Genomic DNA, 20,951 nt, shown 5'->3' on the forward strand with positions numbered 1-20,951 from the left:
AACAAAAACATCTCTGTCAGTTCCATGCCGTTTTCAACAGCTATCAAAAACAAAGGTCATTTTTGGATGGATGGATTTTTTGTGAATGTTTCTTCTTCTTACATAAGATTTTAGTCATCTTTAGTTCATGTAATACTTTATTGTCAATGCACAAATTAAGTAACAGTAGTCTGAAACGTTATTGTTAATGCACAAATTAAGTAACAGTAGCCTAGTCTGAAACGAAATACTGTTTTACATCTAACCAGTGGTGCAAATAACTGACATGTCCAAATGGGCCTTGATGAAATGCGTCGCTAGACTGTTCATACACATTTTAACGGGCCAGAGTTGAAGAGCTTTTGTCCGTTATTGTTAGTGCAAATATAGGCTGATTCATGTTCCCTTGCATTGTTTAACTGAGGTCCATGGCTAGTCTGGCTTTCATCAGACCAAGCTCAATCTTTTAAGAAATCAAAAAATAAATAGCGGGCAGATCAGGCTGGGAAAAATGACGGTTCCATGCTATCCATGTGGGGGTACATGCCCACCAAGTTTTGTGTACCCCGGTCTTTCAGTGTCCCGGAAATCCTTGTTGGTGTACGTCACTAAATGTACACATGAATTATTTTATTGTAAGGCCCCCCATGAACGAAAGTACACAAAACTTGGCATGCATTCAGAGGGTGTCATAATGATCCTACACTTTTAATTTCGTGCAGTTTTGACCTTGTCAGCCAGAGATATTGAGATGAAAACACCTAATTTTTTGCTTTTTAATTTTTAACTAGGTGGCGCTATACATGAAATAAGTGGTAATGGGATGGGTTGACATGCCCCCTTAAGACCAACATACAAAAAAAGGTGGACCTCCTAGGCCCTACGGTTCTCGAGATATTCACAGAAAACTGTCTCCGGCCACCTACAGGCCAGTTGGTGTAAAGTAACATAAATTAATTTATTGTGTGGCCCCCCATGAACGGAATTCCACAAAACTTGGCGTGCATACAGAGGGTGTCATAATGATCCTACACTTCCAATTTCGTGCAGTTTTGACTATGTTAGGTCACAGATACCTTCAATTACACCACCTCATTTTTACTTTTTTGTGTTTAACTAGGTGGCGCTATACATGAAATGAGTGGTTATGGAATGGGTTGACATGGCCCCTTGAGATCAACATACAAAAAAAAAATGGTCCTCCTAAACCCTACGGTTTTCGAGATATTCACAGAAAACTGTGTCTGCCCTACCCTCCTTTCGGGGGGTCCAATTCAGCGGGGGGGCTACAGATCAAAACGAAAAACGATGGTTCCATGCTATCCATGTGGGGTTACATGTCCACCAAGTTTCGTGTACCCCGGTCTTTCAGTGTCCCAGGAATCATTGACGGAAATTTGGGCATGCGAAAAAGAAAAAAAAAAAAAAGAAAAAAAAAAAAAAAATCTGACTAAACCTATATGACTGCCGCTTCGCTGCGCGGCGGTCATAATAATTACAACTCCTCTCCTCTGAAACCCTCCCTCTCTGTGTTCCAGCTTCTCTCCTCCTGGCCCAACAGCAGCCAACATTACACATATGCACACACACACACCCCTATCCCAACACCACCTCATTCACACTCTCAGAGCTACCATCCGTACCCCCCCCCCCACACACACACACACCCCCATCCATCCCAACACCACCTCATTCACACTCTCAGAGCTACCATCCGCACCCCCCCCCCCACACACACACACACACACACACACCCTACCCCCCCTTCTTGTCATTCCGGTCATCAATTTCATCCCTGATAATCATATCTGTAATCATCCTGGACGGAAATCATCCTTAGCCTTTCTGTTATTAATGTTATGTTGTGTTAATAAGCCAAGTCAATGTGATGTCTTGTTAAGTTACAGTATGTGTTTGTGTAATGTACATATGTTTGTCTGATGTAGTATTCTCATGCATGTCGTAGTGTTGCATTTTCTGTAAGAGGAAAATGAGAGAGGAAAGGAAAATGGAACAGAAAGAGGAAAGGGGAGATAATAAACACCTTAAGGTGACTCTTGCCCCATATATGCTTAAGGTGACTCTTGCCCCATATGCTTAAGGTGACTCTTGCCCCATATATGCTTAAGGTAACTCTTGCCCCATATATGCTTAAGGTAAGTCTTACCACTATATATGCTTAAGTAATGAGCTACTGTATGTGCTCTTACACCACTCTGGGTGTGCATGTATGTCAGTATGATAAATGTGCATTATGTAGGTGGGTATAAGTGAGTCTTTGCATGTATGTGGGTATACATGTAGGACTGTAGGAGTGTTGTCTTTGTACTCCTCACCTGGTTGCCGCCACACACGCTTGACACCATCTGAACCAAATAAGTTTATCTTGGTCTCATCAGACCACAGGACATGGTTCTAGTAATCCATGTCCATAGTCTGCTTGTCTTCAGCAAATAGTTTGCTGGCTTTCTTGTGCATCATCTTTAGAAGAGGCTTCCTTCTGGGATGACAGCCATTCAGACCAATTTGATGCAGTGTGGGGCATATGGTCTGAGCACTGACAGGCTGACTCCCCACCACTTCAACCTCTGCAGCAATGCTGGCAGCGCTCATACATCTGTTTTCCAAAGACAACCTCTGGATGTGACGCTGAGCATGTGCACTCAACTTCTTTGGTCAACCATGGCAAGGCCTGTTTTGAGTAGAACCTGTCCTGTTAAACCGCTCTATGGTCTTGGCCACTGTGCTGCAGCTCAGCTTCAGGGTGTTGGCAATCTTCTTATAGCTTAAGCCATCTTTATGTAGAGCAACAATTCTTTTTTTCAGATCCTCAGATAATTATTTGTCATGAGGTGCCATGTTGAACTTCCAGTGACCAGTATGAGACAGTATGATAACACCAGTGATAACAATTTAACACACCTGCTCCCCATTCACACCTGAGACCTTACAACAAGTCACATGACACCGGGGAGGGAAAATGGCTAATTGGGCCCAATTTGTACATTTTCACTTAGGGGTGTACTCACTTTTGCCAGCAGTTTAGACATTAATGGCTGTGTGTTGAGTTATTTTGATGGGACAGTAAATTTACATTGTTATACAAGCTGTATACTGACTACTTTACATTGTAGCGAAGTGTCATTTCTTCAGTGTTGTCCTATGAAAAGATATAATAAAATATTTACAAAAATGTGAGGGGTGTACTCACTTTTGTGAGATACTGTATGTTGGTATGCATCATGCAAGTGTGTCTTTGCATATATGTTGGTATGCATCACGCAAGTGTGTCTTTGCATGTATGTGGTATAACTGTGCACTGCAAAAACTGCTTAGGAGAGAACGGGGTAAGTTGAGGACAGGGGTAGGATGAGCCACCCTTTTTTCTAGGAAACAGTAAACAAATGACTTTTTGCAAACAAATCAAAACACCAAGGAAAAAGTTTTCGTTTCTGTGGCTATAGTGGATGAGAGCGCGTCGGCTCTGCAATGGGCTGGGTGTCAATGGGGTAGCCCTGAGGTGAGTGGCCCACGCAAACAAAAACTTTATTATAATATTTCGCCACGGTGGTGTCTTGTAAGGAACCAACTTGTGTTCCATATGTCTTGGAATGATTTTCTGAGTGTGTTTAGAGGCCCCAAACACAGTTAAATAGCATGCCCCCAAGATTAGCGTTATAGTTAATTTTGAAGTGCTGGCAGCCAGTGCAGATCTCCGGTTTGGTCGAGTCGATTTTTGTCGGGTTTTTTTCTTTTTGTGCCGGAATTCTCCTTTAAGGAAGAGGGAATCATTCCTAACAATTTGTGGAAAAGCACATGGCAAATGTGGTAAGAAATATTGTGTAAAAATATGCTTTTTTGCTCTCCAAGTGGATTCCATTCATGTCCAGAGTTAGGGTTTAGAGAAAACATGTGGTGATTTAGAGAAAACGTGAATAGAATAACATTCAGATGCATTACACTTCAATTTGTGGCCTTTTAAGTTATGATGTGAGGGCTAAACAAAATCATAAATGTTACCCTAGCTTGTTGTGAGAAGCATGTTCTTTCAAGATGGTGGTTATGGGGTAAGATGTGACACCAGGGGCCTGTTGCACAAAAGCAGAATTAAGACATCCGGGATAAGTTATTGAGCTGCGCCAAAGTCCTTTTAGGCAAGTCCCTCCACTCGGCGGCCATATACCAACGTTTTATGGGCACTCATCGGGCACAGTCTTTGGGTCGAACTGCGCGTGCGCAAGGTTTCACGACACCAATCTTGCTCCAGCGGCGAGATCACAACACATGATTGGCACGATGTCTTCACAACACACCATATGATTGGCTCAATGTAATCACATCACACCACATGATTGGCTCAATGTATTTACATGTCGACGTTTTGCCGAGGACGGGGTGGAATATGTGTAGACAACGGCCATATTGGCGTGACAAACTAGCACCATGCATTTCTATGGAGTATTTTTTGAGTGCTGTGTCTCCACATTAGAAAGTCTCTGGCTGCGCTCAATGAATCCAAAACACGAGCGTACAGGCTTAATTGGTTGCACAACGAGCAAGCCAGGATGAGCAGACACGGATTCATCAAGTCAGGTGAAACCTATCTTGGATAAGTGCGCGCTCACGGCTCCCTCAAATAGACCCCACCACCGATCACAGATTCACTGATTCACCATGGCAACTAGACATAACTAGAGCGGCTTCATTGCTTCTTCTACGGTGTGAAGTAGGTAGCGATAGCCTTTTCACAACAGCCACAAACAGCAACACCTCTGTTTAGGAGAATATTGCAACTAGTGCCGCGACCACCACGCGCAAAAAAGTTAATTAATGATCACAAACGTTTAAATAATGACAGTGGGTCTAGTTATATGTGATAACAATGTGTAGTGGGCAGTGGAATAACTATTGGTTTTCGTTTGTGGTGACTGCTGACTGAGATAAGGGATGAAATTAAATAGATCCTGGAACTTAGCCTGGTCTGGAGCAGGCTAGCTCCACAGAAATCGCCATGGTGATTTATACCATAACATATCCTGTTGCCCCCTATCCCGCTTTTGTGCAACCGGATCACGGATAAATTGAGCTAGGATAACCAAGATATCCCGGCTTAATCCCTTATCCTAGTTTTGTGCAATAGGCCCCAGGGCTGGGGTAAGTTGAGCCATACTTATATTGTAAGATTTTTAAGTTTGCCTTGATTTTGTGACCTCGTTCTATATAGTTCCTTTGTGTTACTAATAGCTAAAGAAACTATAGGCAGCAAATTAATCTGACTTATTTAAGTGAATTAAATGGGTGAATTTAAAGGTAAACAAGTGACAATTTTTTTTACAGGTAAACAGGTGACAAAAAATGTTACAGGCCTAAATCTGTCTTGGTAAATTTTCAGTTGAATTTATTTGGCAAATTCTCAGTTAAATGTTGGTGGTTGTTGCTGTTTGTAGAAATTAAATTATTGCTTGAAGAAAAAAAAATGTTTTACCTGAAATCTTTGTTGTGGTCCAACTTACCCCTCACCTAGGCTCATCTTACCCCGTAACTTATGAGGTAAGTTGTGCCACGAGACCAACTTCTTTGCAGAAAGTATGTCTCTTTACCCTTATACAGTAAGTTATCAAAGAGTTTTTGGTTACAGAAGTAGTAGAACACTTAACATTTTTGTTTGGTGTGAAGATTACAAAACAAAACCTTTCTGACACATTAGAATGATGAAGAATATAAAAAAATGGCTCATCTTACCCCGTTCTCTAATAACATCTAACCATGTGTTATTAATCTTATATCAAGCTCAAAAACTTGTAGGTATTATTTTTTTAAGTATAAAGAGACTTGCCTAGCACTTTCCCACAAAATCATTTGACTTAATTTAATAAGAGTTTGACTTATTTTTTTGTCTTATCAAGGCAAATTTGCTCAACGCACTGCCAGCCAAATTTGTTTGTTTTCATGATGGCATATCTTAAAATAAGTCAAACTCTTTAAACTCTTATTAAATTAAGTCAAAATGATGTTTTGAGAGAGCGCTAGGTAATTATCTTCATACTAAAAATAATACCAAATGGATTTTTCCAAATAGATCTTAATATAAGATTAACTAGATATACCGCATAGCGGTACAAAATATGACCGCCGCTCAGTCCTGTACATCCGTTCCGCGAAAATAAATCACACTTCAATTTGTCTCCATATTTTACTCCATCCCCCACTCTTGAAACTTTTGTGTATGCTTGTTTGGCATGCCTGAGTGTGTGTGTGCGGCTGCACAGAAAGTAGCCTACTGGTGCTGAAAAGGTGAATAGATTGTAGAATAGCCAAAGAAGATGTAGCATTGTTATAAAACCTTTAAAATCTCTAAACAATCACAAGTAGGGCAGTTCATCACAGTTCATCCATTGCAACTGGATTGATGAAAGGTCACTTACACCTGTAGGCTACATTGTATTTGGGAAAAGCAAAAGGTATCAGCATATTTTTTTTTTTTATGTATTTTTAAACAAAAACATCTCTGTCAGTTCCATGCCGTTTTCAACAGCTATCAAAAACAAAGGTCATTTTTGGATGGATGGATTTTTTGTGAATGTTTCTTCTTCTTACATAAGATTTGTCATCTTTAGTTCATGTAATACTTTATTGTCAATGCACAAATTAAGTAACAGTAGTCTGAAACGTTATTGTTAATGCACAAATTAAGTAACAGTAGCCTAGTCTGAAACGAAATGCTGTTTTACATCTAACCAGTGGTGCAAATAACTGACATGTCCAAATGGGCCTTGATGAAATGCGTCGCTAGACTGTTCATACACATTTTAACGGGCCAAAGTTGAAGAGCTTTTGTCCGTTATTGTTAGTGCAAATATAGGCTGATTCATGTTCCCTTGCATTGTTTAACTGAGATCCATGGCTAGTCTGGCTTTCACCAGACCAAGCTCAATCTTTTAAGAAATCAAAAAATAAATAGCGGGCAGATCAGGCTGGGTTCACCCAGCCTAGTCCATAGGCACCCGATATTGTTTAATTTTCCGATTAAGATATACACGCTCTGGCTATTCTAAATGCAAAAATGCATCAGGGAGTTATGACAAAACGGTAACTAACAAACTAGATCCTAATAGAAAGCTGTTAGCTTCCCTAAGCTACAGGTAGGATTATAAGGTAGGCCTATTTACAACATAAATTGTCAATAGGCTATGCTGGCGACACAAATAAAATCTCCTTTTGAAACCAATGGCTTAAGCCTTACAGTATCAAGCGGACTTAAACTGTCATATCGTGGCGAAAAGTTGTAATAACATCCATGAGTCAAGGAAAGCGCGAATGAAGTAGCCACTTCTAAATGGGACCCACTACACAGTAGCTTAAGGTGTTTTGCTAAAGCAGCCATAATGAAATTAAGGTGTCATTGTTTGGATACTTCACACACACGTGCTTTTTTAATTTCACAGACTACAACTACCAAGCTGTAATCAAAGCACATCGATTCCCCTCTCACACCCTGCACGCACTTAAAACAAAATAAACAGGCGTCTCAGTCTCACGCATGTATAGGCAAAACTGTATCAGACCGGTGTAACGTTGGTAAATCTTCCATTGCACAGAATGATTTTGTAGCACGTGCAATAAATGACAGTCGAAAGATACAAACAGTGCTGCTATACATTTGCTTGGTATAACCGCATTTATAGTTTTCTACAAATGCAATAAATCAAATGCCTCCATCACTCAACCAACGCTAACTGTAACATTACCTAGGTCCTTATTGATATTACAAGATTAACGTACCTGCAGTAAAAACCAAGCATGTCCGATAAACATCCTCAGATTTATTTCGGCTTCAAGAAGAAATGGGAATTACACTTCATGTGAACATCGTCCTATCCTTATTAGATGTTCGCTGCGGTAAATTACAGTCCTTGTATGAAGCGTCCATTGTTTTTTCCAACCCACTTTTAACTTCCAACAAAAGTCTCACTGCAACGATGCGCCATCTAGTGGACAAACGACTACTTCTCGCCAATACTGAAAATGCAGCCATGATGATGATGATGAATATTTATTTTGGCTTTCTTTTAATCCTACTGATTTTCATTTTTTACCGGGGGGGGGGGGGGGGGGGGCAAATCACAAATGAGTGATTATGAGCAAGGTTGATGTGGGCCCTTGAGACCAACATACCATAAAAGATTCACAGAGAACTGTGTCTGCCCTACCCTCCTTTCAGGGGGTCCAGTCCAGCGGGGGGGCTGCAGATGAAAACGAAAAATGACGGTTCCATGCTATCCATGTGGGGGTACATGCCCACCAAGTTTTGTGTACCCCGGTCTTTCAGTGTCCCGGGAATCCTTGTTGGTGTACGTCACTAAATGTACACATGAATTATTTTATTGTAAGGCCCCCCATGAACGAAAGTACACAAAACTTGGCATGCATTCAGAGGGTGTCATAATGATCCTACACTTTTAATTTCGTGCAGTTTTGACCTTGTCAGCCAGAGATATTGAGATGAAAACACCTAATTTTTTGCTTTTTAATTTTTAACTAGGTGGCGCTATACATGAAATAAGTGGTAATGGGATGGGTTGACATGCCCCCTTAAGACCAACATACAAAAAAAAGGTGGACCTCCTAGGCCCTACGGTTCTCGAGATATTCACAGAAAACTGTCTCCGGCCACCTACAGGCCAGTTGGTGTATAGTAACATAAATTAATTTATTGTGTGGCCCCCCATGAACGGAATTCCACAAAACTTGGCGTGCATACAGAGGGTGTTATAATGATCCTACACTTCCAATTTCGTGCAGTTTTGACTATGTTAGGTCACAGATACCTTCAATTACACCACCTCATTTTTACTTTTTTGTGTTCAACTAGGTGGCGCTATACATGAAATGAGTGGTTATGGAATGGGTTGACATGGCCCCTTGAGATCAACATACAAAAAAAAAATGGTCCTCCTAAACCCTACGGTTTTCGAGATATTCACAGAAAACTGTGTCTGCCCTACCCTCCTTTCGGGGGGTCCAATTCAGCGGGGGGGCTACAGATCAAAACGAAAAACGATGGTTCCATGCTATCCATGTGGGGTTACATGTCCACCAAGTTTCGTGTACCCCGGTCTTTCAGTGTCCCGGGAATCATTGACGGAAATTTGGGCATGCGAAAAAGAAAAAAAAAAAGAAAAAAAAAAAAAAATCTGACTAAACCTATATAAGCATGACCGCCGCTTCGCTGCGCGGCGGTCATAATAATACATTGTATTTTTTGTATGTTTGTCAGTGGTTGAAAACAAAACGGAAAGAGAGAGAGACTGGATGAATTTGATTTGCATGAATAACCAACCAAAACAAAAGGGCCTTGTTTCACTATCTGCTCAAGGCTTAAGGCTACAGCCCTACTGACATTTCAAAGAGCTCTTTTCACCAATCAAGCTAATATAGGCCACCCTAGCCTGACCTTAAACATAAACACCAAATGAAACCAATCCCCACATTAGTGATGGACTTCAGAGTGAGACTGACTATTAGCCATCTCAGGAGCCAGCCGACTTTGCTGTTTACCTTCTGGAGGAAACTAATCAGAATACAGTCACTAGACCCATTGACCTTGTTGCAGGATCATCATGACTTGAAATGAGTGTGCACCGATCATTTGTAAGGTTGTTTTGCTGGGCTGGAGCCAGCCTGCCCTGACCTTCTGCCAATGCAGTGTGCCAGGACTTCAAATGTGAGCAATTACAGATGGTGGCACCTGGAGCCTTTGACATCTCGTCCGGCTCTCACGTCCGTGGACCATCAATATAGCTCTGACCCCCCCCCTCCCCTCAGAGCTGTGTCTCATACAGATGCATGTGCGTATACATTACCTCAGTCTTACCTGCGATGACACATACCAAAACACACACATACACACACACATACGTACCTGCCGATACACATACAGACAGGTACACACACACACAATTTCCATTTCTCGTGCATCGCACGGTTAAAGGGCTGGGTACCCGTCTACGCGCACGCACGCGCACACACACAAAAACACACAAACACACACACACACACTTTCCATTTCTCATCTCCTTTTACTTTCACCTGTCAGGCTAAACTTTTACTCGTGTGTGTGTGTGTGTGTGTGTGTGTGTGTGTGAGTGTGTGAGTGAGTGAGTGAGAGAGAGAGATAGAGAGAACTGCCCCTGTGCAGAGGCTCCCATTTCTCCTTTTGTCTCAGTCAGTTCTGAAGAAGCCTCGGAAGTGCAGCGAGATAAAGGCTTACGAGTGACTCACAGATGAAAGAGAAAGTTTGGGGAAGAAAAGAGGCTTACACACAAGAAATAAGAGGAGGATAATAACAATAATAAACTTTTACATAAGCAACCTTGTGAGCAAAATGAACCAGTGGCATTAACAGCAGGGTGATTATGTCTACATGAACATAGCATGAAAACAAAGAGGGTATTCAGAGTCCACCTACAGACACTTCACAGATGGTTCAGTGAGTGTTCCTATTGTATACTCATCATAACCTTCACCAAACCCAAACCTTCATTAACAGACAGCATCTGTAGATAGCCTGTAGGGGACCATCAAAATGGAGTGTGCCAGGGCTTGAATTATCTTTTTGTCTTTAAGGGGGTCTCTCTATTTCATAAAAAGTTGGCACATCCTGTGCATAGCCTAAAGGCGATACAAATAGCCTAGGCCAGAAAAAGAGACGAGAGTGTGTGTGTGTGTGTATGGAATGCTTACTCTTATGAAATGCCTTACGATAAACAATCTCCAATGTTGTTAAGTGAAGCTGTAGTGAATGTTACCAAATGCTTTGTTGATGTAGCACTCATGTGTTCATAACAAATCTCAGTTGCATTTGCAGACACCCTGCACATTTACGTGGATGACCTCATCATGATGTGACTATCACCACATATAAAATAAAATGTGGTGGCTATCCATCTCTACAAGACTTTAATATTCCTTTGTGTCATTTAACCCCGAATGCAGAATCTGTATTCACACACTCACATGCATGCACATACTGTATGCACATACACAGGTACGCATGTACGCACATACACACACACACATGCATGCACGTACACACGTACACACACACAAATACACATGTACACAAATGCATATACGCAAATGCATAAACACACACAAAAACACAGAGGGAGAAAGAGAGTGATTCTGGTTTAAATATTTTATCGTAAATTCTGTATTTGGGTTGATATTTGTTAATAATTTATGCTGTAAATAAGCTGAGCTGAGGAGCGCTGCAAAGCTCAGATCTTCCTGAGGATTATACATCTCTATCACAGCAGTCCTACTTCTGTGTGTGTGTGCGTGTGAGTGTGTGTATGTGCGTATGACCTCTGTGTGTGTGTACCGGTGTGTGTGTGAGTGTGCCTGTGAAAATGGATTAAACCTGAACAAAGTGCTTGGTCACAGTGCAACTCTCTGATAAAATCACACTGTGACCTTCCTGCAGAACTCTGTTGTTCCATCCTTTACTTCTCTCTGTCTCAGGACTCTGTTGCTCCATCCTTTACACTGCTCCATCCTTTACTTCTCTCTGTTGCTCCATCCTTTACACTGCTCCATCCTTTACTTCTCTCTGTTGCTCCATCCTTTACGCTGCTCCATCCTTTACTTCTCTCTGTTGCTCCATCCTTTACACTGCTCCATCCTTTACTTCTCTCTGTTGCTCCATCCTTTACACTGCTCCATGAGTGAGCTTCTATGAAACTGAAAACAATTGAACCAGGAGACTTTGTCACAAGACAAAACAGAGCAGTTGTCTGCTAGCCAAATATTTGTAATATTTGTAAGAGTAGCCTACTGACACAATAAAGGCTAGCGTTAATGTAATGCTCTAAATTCGTGACCAACATCAAATCCATACTGCCCTTTGCACGACTCCTTATTTTTTAATACATAATACAAAGGCAGAGTACAGTATCTGACAAATAAGGGTCAAAGGTCAACTTTGAGCACAAGATTTTTTTTATATACACACATTTCTTAATCAGGGCAACAACTCACCAGATTTTCATTGCTCTACCTATAATACATTTGTGTAGACAAATCAAACAACTTTAAAGTCATTTTTCTCAGTTTGACACTCTGGTCAGTTACTGCCTTTTGCCTTTGTAGGGCAGTATGGTTTTGGGAGTTACTGTGAACACAACCCTCTATTTCTTTGAAAAAACAGTCACTTTGAGTATAGATATTTATCCACATGATAAAGGAAGTCTTTAATATCCCAAAAATGACAATAACTCATTTTTGACCAAAAATGCAGTTACTGCCTTTTGCCTTTGTAGGGCAGCATAGTTCTAACTTTTTGATCACCAAGTCAAAATGTCCAGGTCAACCCCAACTAATTCCACTACTTTTTATTGTTTAGCCTACTACCACTTCAACACCATTGACTTTATCTGTTTAAACTGTGTAAAGACAGCTCCTTTAAACCTTACAAGAGCCGTCCTTACCACACCCGGAACTTCACACGCCCCTACTCAACCTCAATAGCTAAGTATCTGTCTAGGGATGACTAAACTAAGGTGTAGTGTATTGACGTGAGAAATGGCATATGTATGAGTCTAGTGGTGTATGCAGCCAGGGAGAAAACAGTGTGAGGCTTACCTGTCGGGGCCGGCCCTGTCCTGGCCAGTGCAAACAGTGGTAGGTTAGTTCACGGAAGCTGTGAAAACAGCCTCAGCTGGATGATGGTCGGTAGAGGTCTGCACTCCCGCGGTAGACCCGCGGGTCCCGACGCAAAAGAGTGCGGCGCAGGACAACTTTTGAAAGCTCTTTGCGGGAGCGGGCGGGATGTGTTCGCGGGTGCAGGACAAACCTATGATTCACTGCACTCCCGCAAATTAAATATGTGCGTAAAATTAAATATGGAAATGATTAAAGTAGTGTTCATCACTATAGTTCAGCTGGATGTTCTGTTAGGCAGCATTACAAAACGGGGTTTAAGCATAACTGACGGATAGCAGGCCTATAGCCTATATTGTCGTTTATGTGGGTTCAATTTGTTCCTGCTGCTCATTGTCAAAACTCGAAATCGAAAGCATGACAGAGGAAGAGGGCACCAGACTAGGCCTACTTCAGTTGTTAGCCTACATTCAGAACCAAGAAACTGACATCTGGAGTCTTTCTCAGGTGTGTGTGCTCCTTTCGTGAGACTGAATAGGCTATCCCTCCTGCATGCGGGCTTTAGCGGGCGGGAGCGGGACATCATGTTACAGATGCGGGCGGGAGCGGGACTAAAAATAACACATTAATGCGGGAGCGGGACAGAATATTGCGGGAGTGGGCGGGCGTGGGACTGAAAAATCAGTCCCGCGCAGACCTCTAATGGTCGGTATGGGGGTCATCCCTATGTTCCCCGCTCGGGGTTAGGGTTATGGTTAGGGTTTTAAAAAAGGGTCCTATGTTCCCCGGTCACATACAAAGCGGGGAACATAGGACCCGGGGAACATAGGTACGCTCCCGTAGGTATGTAGGTTTAAACTACGCGCTTCAGCGACAGAGCCCCATAAGCGTCCTCTCGCGTCGGTCGACGTGGGTGTTGTGTCAGAGAGCCAGCAAGCCCCCATGCATCTGCTTATCTTCTCTCACAGCAAACACAGGTGCTTGCCAACACACTGCCCCCTGGCACATGGGATGTGGAAGTGTTTTGTGTCGTGTCTACTCTAAAGCGCTACACTACATCCTAACAACTGTAACAGTTCAACTGTTCAAAGCCTAAATTTAACTGTAACAGTTCAACAACAAAACATTGCAAGTTCAATGTGCGTGTGAGTTGTTACAGGAACATACACACCGGTCTGACTGGTCTTCAGCTATTTTGGTACGGTTTATTTACACATCCAGAAGAATACATTTGAGTCGTTATAGGCTCTGGCTTATTATGGAGCATAATAGGAACAAAGTTATGATCAAAAAAAATATCAGGGGTGAAAAATCCGCCTCCTTTATTTCAATAGGCATGACGCCACTGGCTACATCCTTTACTTCTCTCCGTCTCCAGACTCCTTTTTCCTCTTATCTCACTTCTTTTCTTCTCCTCTCCTCTCTTCTTGTATAGTCCTCTAACTTAATCTCTCTCTCTCTCTCTCTCTGTCTTTCTTTTTCTATCTTTTAATGGTCTTTTCATCCTGTGTGTCCGACCTTTCCTCTCTCTCACATGTCTGCATATGTCATCTCATACATGAACATATCCAGAGTTCCATTCATGAACACTCTGCACATTAACATACATACTGTACATGGATTTGCATACAGATTCACATGTAAAAACATCCCCCAGGTCTCTGGGGAAGCTTCAGGTTGCGGATGTATGGAGGTTTGTGTCCTACCAGACAACACCATCATAGATAAGGAAAGAAAGTAACCCTAGGGAGTATGTTAGCTGACATATACCGGCTTTTAGCTGCTATCATGCACAGTTAAATATAAATATGCGTAATGTAAACGTTTAGTGTTACTTCTGTTATGACTGAGATTCACAGTGTGGTCATTGCAGGATATCAAAAGCCTATTCTAAAGCTTTATCCTATATTCCCTGTATGAATAGGCATTCTGTATTAGCAGGACTGATGTTTTTTAAGGGATGATGCTGTTACAGTTAGCATTACTGTCTATTAGTTTCTTTGTAGGTTGGTGAAGGAGAATGCTTCATCGTAGGCAGCTACAGAGGGGGCATGTAAGTGTCTATGTGTGGGTAGCCCAAATGTGTGTGTGTGTATGTGTATGACAGTTATCATTTTGCACCATACGTATGCATTTGCAGTGACAGGCGGGACAGAGATATCTGTCTGTGCTCCCCACCTACTCTCCTCCGGTTTCCAGTGATGAAACAGAGCAGACACATCAACACCCCCCCCCCCCCCCCCCCCCCCACACACACACACACACACACACATGTTGCACTGCACCATGGGAGACGTGCATGATAAGCTGTGGGTTTGGCCCCAGTCACTTTAGAGAGGCGAAGACAGCCGAAGAAAGCAGGCATGAGAAGCAAAGACAAACCAAAGGAGAAAGAAAGGACACACATGCAGATGAAAAGAAGGAAAGAGAAAGACATTTGCTTAGAAGTGCTGTTTTGTGCGTTGAACAAAAGTTTCGGAATGCTTGGCTTTGAGCTGTGTTGCTGCTTAATTGGCCAACACAAAAAACGCTCACAAACATCTCCACACCCACGGACAGAGGCAGAGAATGGGAGGACGAGTGAAAGTTTTGCTTTTCACAGATACAAATGTCGCGTTAAGAACACACGCCCCATGCACACACACAAACACATCCTCACTCACACACAAACACTCCCACACACACCTGATTTACCAATGACCCATCACCATATACAATAATGTGCTCTCCATGTCTCCTGCTCACTCTCACACAAATTCAAACAGAAATTGCATGACACCATACAAAGCATAATGACACATGCTAACAAGTTGTATATTTGACCTTTAGCTAAGGAGGCACTTCAATTGCTATGTGGGACCAAGGAGCCTGCTAAATTGGTTAACAGCAAATGGAGATTGGGCCTTTAAATGGCAATATATGACTTTAACAACATATCAAAATTGATGCACAACAGTAGATCATTATTTCACAGTGAATTAAGTTTCAGGTTGTTCAGTTCTTTCCGTTTACTTCAGATCAATTGTTATTAATTCTCTAGCTAGCTTATTTCTGAATGGATTTCATCCATTACAGCTTCTAAGAAGAAGACATAAGAGGATCGGAGGTAGAGAAGGAAGGGGGAGAAAGGAGAGAGGGAAAAGAAGTGGATGATTTCCTGGAGAATGAAGAGATGGAGACATCACTTCAACCTCTCATTTGAACCTTTGACTGAGGGCGACTGAGTTTGCTCGATCAATTTACACATAAAAACATACATTTATGCAGCCATTCAATCATGCAAATACACACATGCACACACAAACACACACACACACACACATACATGCAAACACAAACACAGAGACTTGCAATTCCGCTACTTGGATAATGTGGAAAGATCAAACAAGTCATTACCATTTTATACGGAAGTCAATTTTCCACCCATCTTATTCTCTCTGTCGCTATCTCTCTTGTTGATAGTGATGAGTACCCAGAAAATGGTAAATGACACCTCTCTCAATGATGGAGCCAAAGATGGAGGATGGCACATATTGTATGCATAAAAGAATGTATAGGCTCACAACATTCAATCAAGATAGACACACACTCACACTCAAACACACACTCAAACACACATACACACACACACACATACAGACAGACACACACACATACAGTACACACACACACAAATAGGACCGCGCAGACACCTTTGGAGGGGCAGGTACTCAAATGTAAAAGGGGACACATGAAAGAAGATTTTTAAACATTATATGACGACATAATTTACAGCTTAATCTGTTGATAGCGATCCTTATTCAAACAAAATGTAATATGAAATCTTACAACCAAATCTTATAACACTATATCATTGAACCCCACCAGGTGAAATCTATATCTATTGTGCATGTGTATAGCATGCTTTAAGATTCTTTTCTCAAAATAAGAATAATTGGTAACGCTTTTGAATAACAGTGCATTATAAGTAGTTAACAGTTCATTACTAACAGTTAGTTAACTGTTGTTATCCTTTAATAACATTAACTAACGGTTAACATGCAGCTTGTAAGTGTTAATAAGCAGCCTTTGAAGTTACTTACAAGCATATTTGTTAAGAGTTGTAAGTGTTAACAAGCAGCTTGTTAATTTGTAATTAATTTATTAATTAATTTATAGTTAATTTAGCTTGTTAAGTTATAAGACAAAGAGGTGGATAACTAATACGCTTACTGTATAAGACCTTTCTTACCTATTTGGGGGCCAAGCAGCGAAGCTGCGAAGGCACCCATTGTGTTTCTTAGTTTTCTTATTATTAGGGGTCCGAGCAGCGTAGCTGCAGGACCCCTATTGTTTCTGTACCGTTCATTTTTGGCCAAAATTCTGTAAAAGTCATACTGCAGCCTAAACCGTAACTCCAAAACTCTTCAAATTTTCAGGTATGGTTACCAGTACCCCCCTCTGCCCATAACCCAAAATTTGTCATTTCTTATACATATTTAGTCGGCTCTTCCACTTGACAGAACAACTCTGTATCGGTTAAAGGAGTGGTTCAGGATTTTGGACATAAGACCTTATTTCCAAGTAAGCAAGTGTGATATTTATCAGTGGAGACCGTTTTCAGCACTTTTCATCCAGTCCTTCTAATTGCAGAGTTCGCAGGTGCTAGGCTAGCGCAAGTCAACGGTATGTGCTAGCCTGCCACTAAAGACAGTCTTACCCACTCCAAAGTACACCTGAGGCAAATTCCAGACAATCGATGTAAATGTCTGTGTTGATAGAATAGTGTAAGAAATACAACTACCCTTGCATCGCGTTGCAATAGTTATACTTTGGTCCCTAAAGTTGTTAGTAGTCATTTTGCAACTCAGCGGCGGACTGATATTACCAAGGCTACTACTAGGTATCCCCATTGGAGTGCGCTTTACTGTTTACTTTTCGGTGCAGTACTACTAATCGGAGCAAGTATAATTCCGCCACTGCTAAGAAACTAGTCCCTCAAAATGTAATGCGATCGTTGAAATGCAAGGATAGAATAACGTTAGAAATAACACTGTCAATACAGACATTTACATCGAGTCTGGCGTTATAATTTATTAGCCTCGGGTGTACTTTGGAGTGGGTAAGATAAGATTTGAGAGCTTAACTGGTGGAAACAAAATCAACTTATAACGCTGTTAGCAGTCAAGTCGTTTTAAAATCAACTTATACTGTAACGCTGTTAGCAGTCAAATCGTTTTAAAATCATGTTACTTGAAAAGCAGATGCTACAAATATAGTGTATAACCAAACAAGATTGTTTTCAAAAACACTACGAGATGAGACAAAACATATAAACGGCTTATTTCTCAACATCAGCTGAATGGTTCAGCTAACAGACCAAGTAAAGTGAACTTAATGCTCACAATGTCTCTTCCAACACATCTGTCACCAGTGCACGTCTTGATCTATCTAGAGCCAGGTATTTTTTATTTAAACATAAATTATAAACATAATTCTCACGGCTGACGATTCCAATATGGCTCTAAAATCACAATATTGGAATCGCATGTTTCCGACATCAGTTGAAACTGCTGTCAAGGTTGCTGCTGTATGACTCAATGCAGCTAATCATGAGTGATCCAGAGAGTCAGTGTCTTTGTGTGTCTGTGTGCATGTACAGTACGTGTAGAGGAGGGGGTGCTCAAGGACCTGCCTCTTCGCCCCTGTCCATGTCCAAGGGGGCTTTTGGAGAAAGCCTAACCATCGCCATTTCACAACTGAACAATGAGTACAGTCAGCCTTGAGCATTTCATAATAATTTTGAATAATGTTTAAATGTAATGTGTCATAAGATCACAAGGCCAGGAAGATGTTTTGGAACATAAGATAAGCAGTAAGGAAGTGGGAAGAAAGACAGATTAACAAAGGGATATAGAATGGGTGAGTGTGTGTGTGTGTGTGTGTGTGTGTGTGTGTGTGTGTGTGTGTGTTCTGTGTGTGTGTGTGTGTGTGTGTGTGTGTGTGTGTGTGTGTGTGTGTTTCTTCGAGAATGCCCGATAGAGAATTGATGGTGAATTAAGCTTGGTTTTCTTTTCTTTCATTTAGATTTAATCTCTGCAAAAACCAATAACTTTTGTTTGCATTCCACAAAACACAACTACTCACAAATCCATGCAATCCCTGCTCACAATTTCTAAAGTCTATGCAGTGTGTATTCAGCATCGGTGTGTAATCCCTAACTTGAAATGAAAATCACAGCTTAGCACCCTCACAAACTCACACGCTAACATGGCAACATGTTTGTTACATGTAGATGCACAGACCATTTCACATTCACACCAGACATAATATCTTTTGGTGGAATAATCATGTGTTCTTGACCCTAGCTCTGATTAAATCTCCCAGTCATATACTGTATTCATACATAAGACATGTGACTAAAATATGGAACAAGTACATCCATAGGGAGATATGGAGAGAATGAACATCAGAAAGACTTTGGCAGGTGGATAGCTATCAACTTTGTTTTTCAAAGACTCTTTCTTCTGTAGCTGTCTTCATCACAATGACTGTTCCTATTGAGTTTAATGAAGCTGTAAAGTGAGCAGCCATGTTTACCTTTGATGATTTTTTTTTTAAGAAGTTGCCCATATAAACCATGTAAGTTATTGATTACTGTGCTAGAAGGGGGATACTTCAGAAAATGCGTAATTGGACCCTTGTGTCTGCAGCATTTTGTCTTCAAAATGATGGCAGGTTAGAGCTTTGATGCCAGTGTGAGGTAGTGTGCACAGGTCATTTTATCTCCACCCATCTCAACCAGGGAGACCCTCTATGTTCCCTGAGATACAAACGGCATTGAACTGTGTTCTATTTGAAAGCAGCTGAAGATGATGGTGTGGAATAGTAATGGGGGATTGCTAAGGTTAGATGTGTCGGGCGGTTGTGAGGTAGATGGAACAGCACTCAGAATTTCAGATGGAAGATGGGATTTTATTCATTTACCAAATAAGGCCAAAATAAGGCAATGATAATGTAAGTAAAGGTGGACAAATCACTAAGGATAAATAAAATACTTCTCAATAAAGAAAAAAATACAAAATATAAAAAAAATGAGTTGAGCGCAATGGACTACACAGTTAGTCACTTAGACTAGGCAAATGAGACAAGCTCACAAGACCAGACACACGTCTATTCAAATTGCAGCTCTTCCCTGAACAAGCAAAGCTATGGGCTTATAGGGTCTGCAATCACCCCTTCAACTGGACCATACCAATTCCAAAACAAATGTGCCAGTCTCTCACACTAACAAAGCGCAAGGCAATAGACATTGGTAAGACAAAACTTGTAAGAAAGGGTTGTTGAATGTAATTCTTAAAGTTATTAAATGTAACATTTAAGACGAAGACATGGTGTGGTTATTTTAACAGAAGTGATGTGATTGAATGGTGAATGTTTAAAACTGTAGGGAGCTGTTATGTTAGTTTTATCGTACGCCTCCCGTTTGTAATATACATACATAAACGGCTATGGGAGTAACAGAGGAAGGGTATGATGAATGACATGTTTAACAGATAATTCTTGACGGTATAAATATGAAGAGAAAACAGACACATGCAACATACATATACAAGCAGCACACATTTAAATGTCTCTCATAGTAGGCCATAGTAGTCCACTATCCCAGCCAAAGGCTGCCCCTCTCCCAAAAGGAAGGCCTTACAAGATAACCTCTCTCTGTTGGAGCAGGACTACCTCCTGTTTAATGAAGAAACAACCAGCAATGTCTGTCAGCTTCAGAGTCGGATCAATCAGATCAGCAACTTCAGCATGCAGCTATCATTATGTCAAATACATCAAAGAAGCCAACCAGGAGATGAGGTGAGAGCTCTACAATAATAATAATAATAATAATTGATTTTATTTGTAACACACTTTTCAAGAAATTTGCAAGAAATTTTAAATTGCTACAGGATAAAAATGGCTAAATAAAAGACTAAATAAAACAATAAAACAAAACAGAACAAATACTGAAACAATACAATAAAGGAACTAAAAAGGTAAACTTTTGGGTAAAACACTTTAACATATAAAAGGTAGCAGCCATCAAGTTTAAAAGCAACATCTAGCAAGGTCAATATAAAACCAGGTACCAAATGCTCTGATAAAAAATGTTTTAGTCCCCTTTATGGAGGGATGGAATGCAATACAACACAGGTAGAAATCAACATGTTCAACAATGTGGCCAAATTATACTTCAATTTGAAGCTCCCATACTTATTGGGAGAGCACAAAAGTTGTCTAAAAAGTTAACCTGTCACAAATTGAGAAAGTGAGTGACCCACATTGTG

The sequence above is a fragment of the Alosa sapidissima genome, chromosome 12 (assembly GCF_018492685.1).
Source record: "Alosa sapidissima isolate fAloSap1 chromosome 12, fAloSap1.pri, whole genome shotgun sequence".
Classification (NCBI taxonomy): domain Eukaryota; kingdom Metazoa; phylum Chordata; class Actinopteri; order Clupeiformes; family Clupeidae; genus Alosa; species Alosa sapidissima.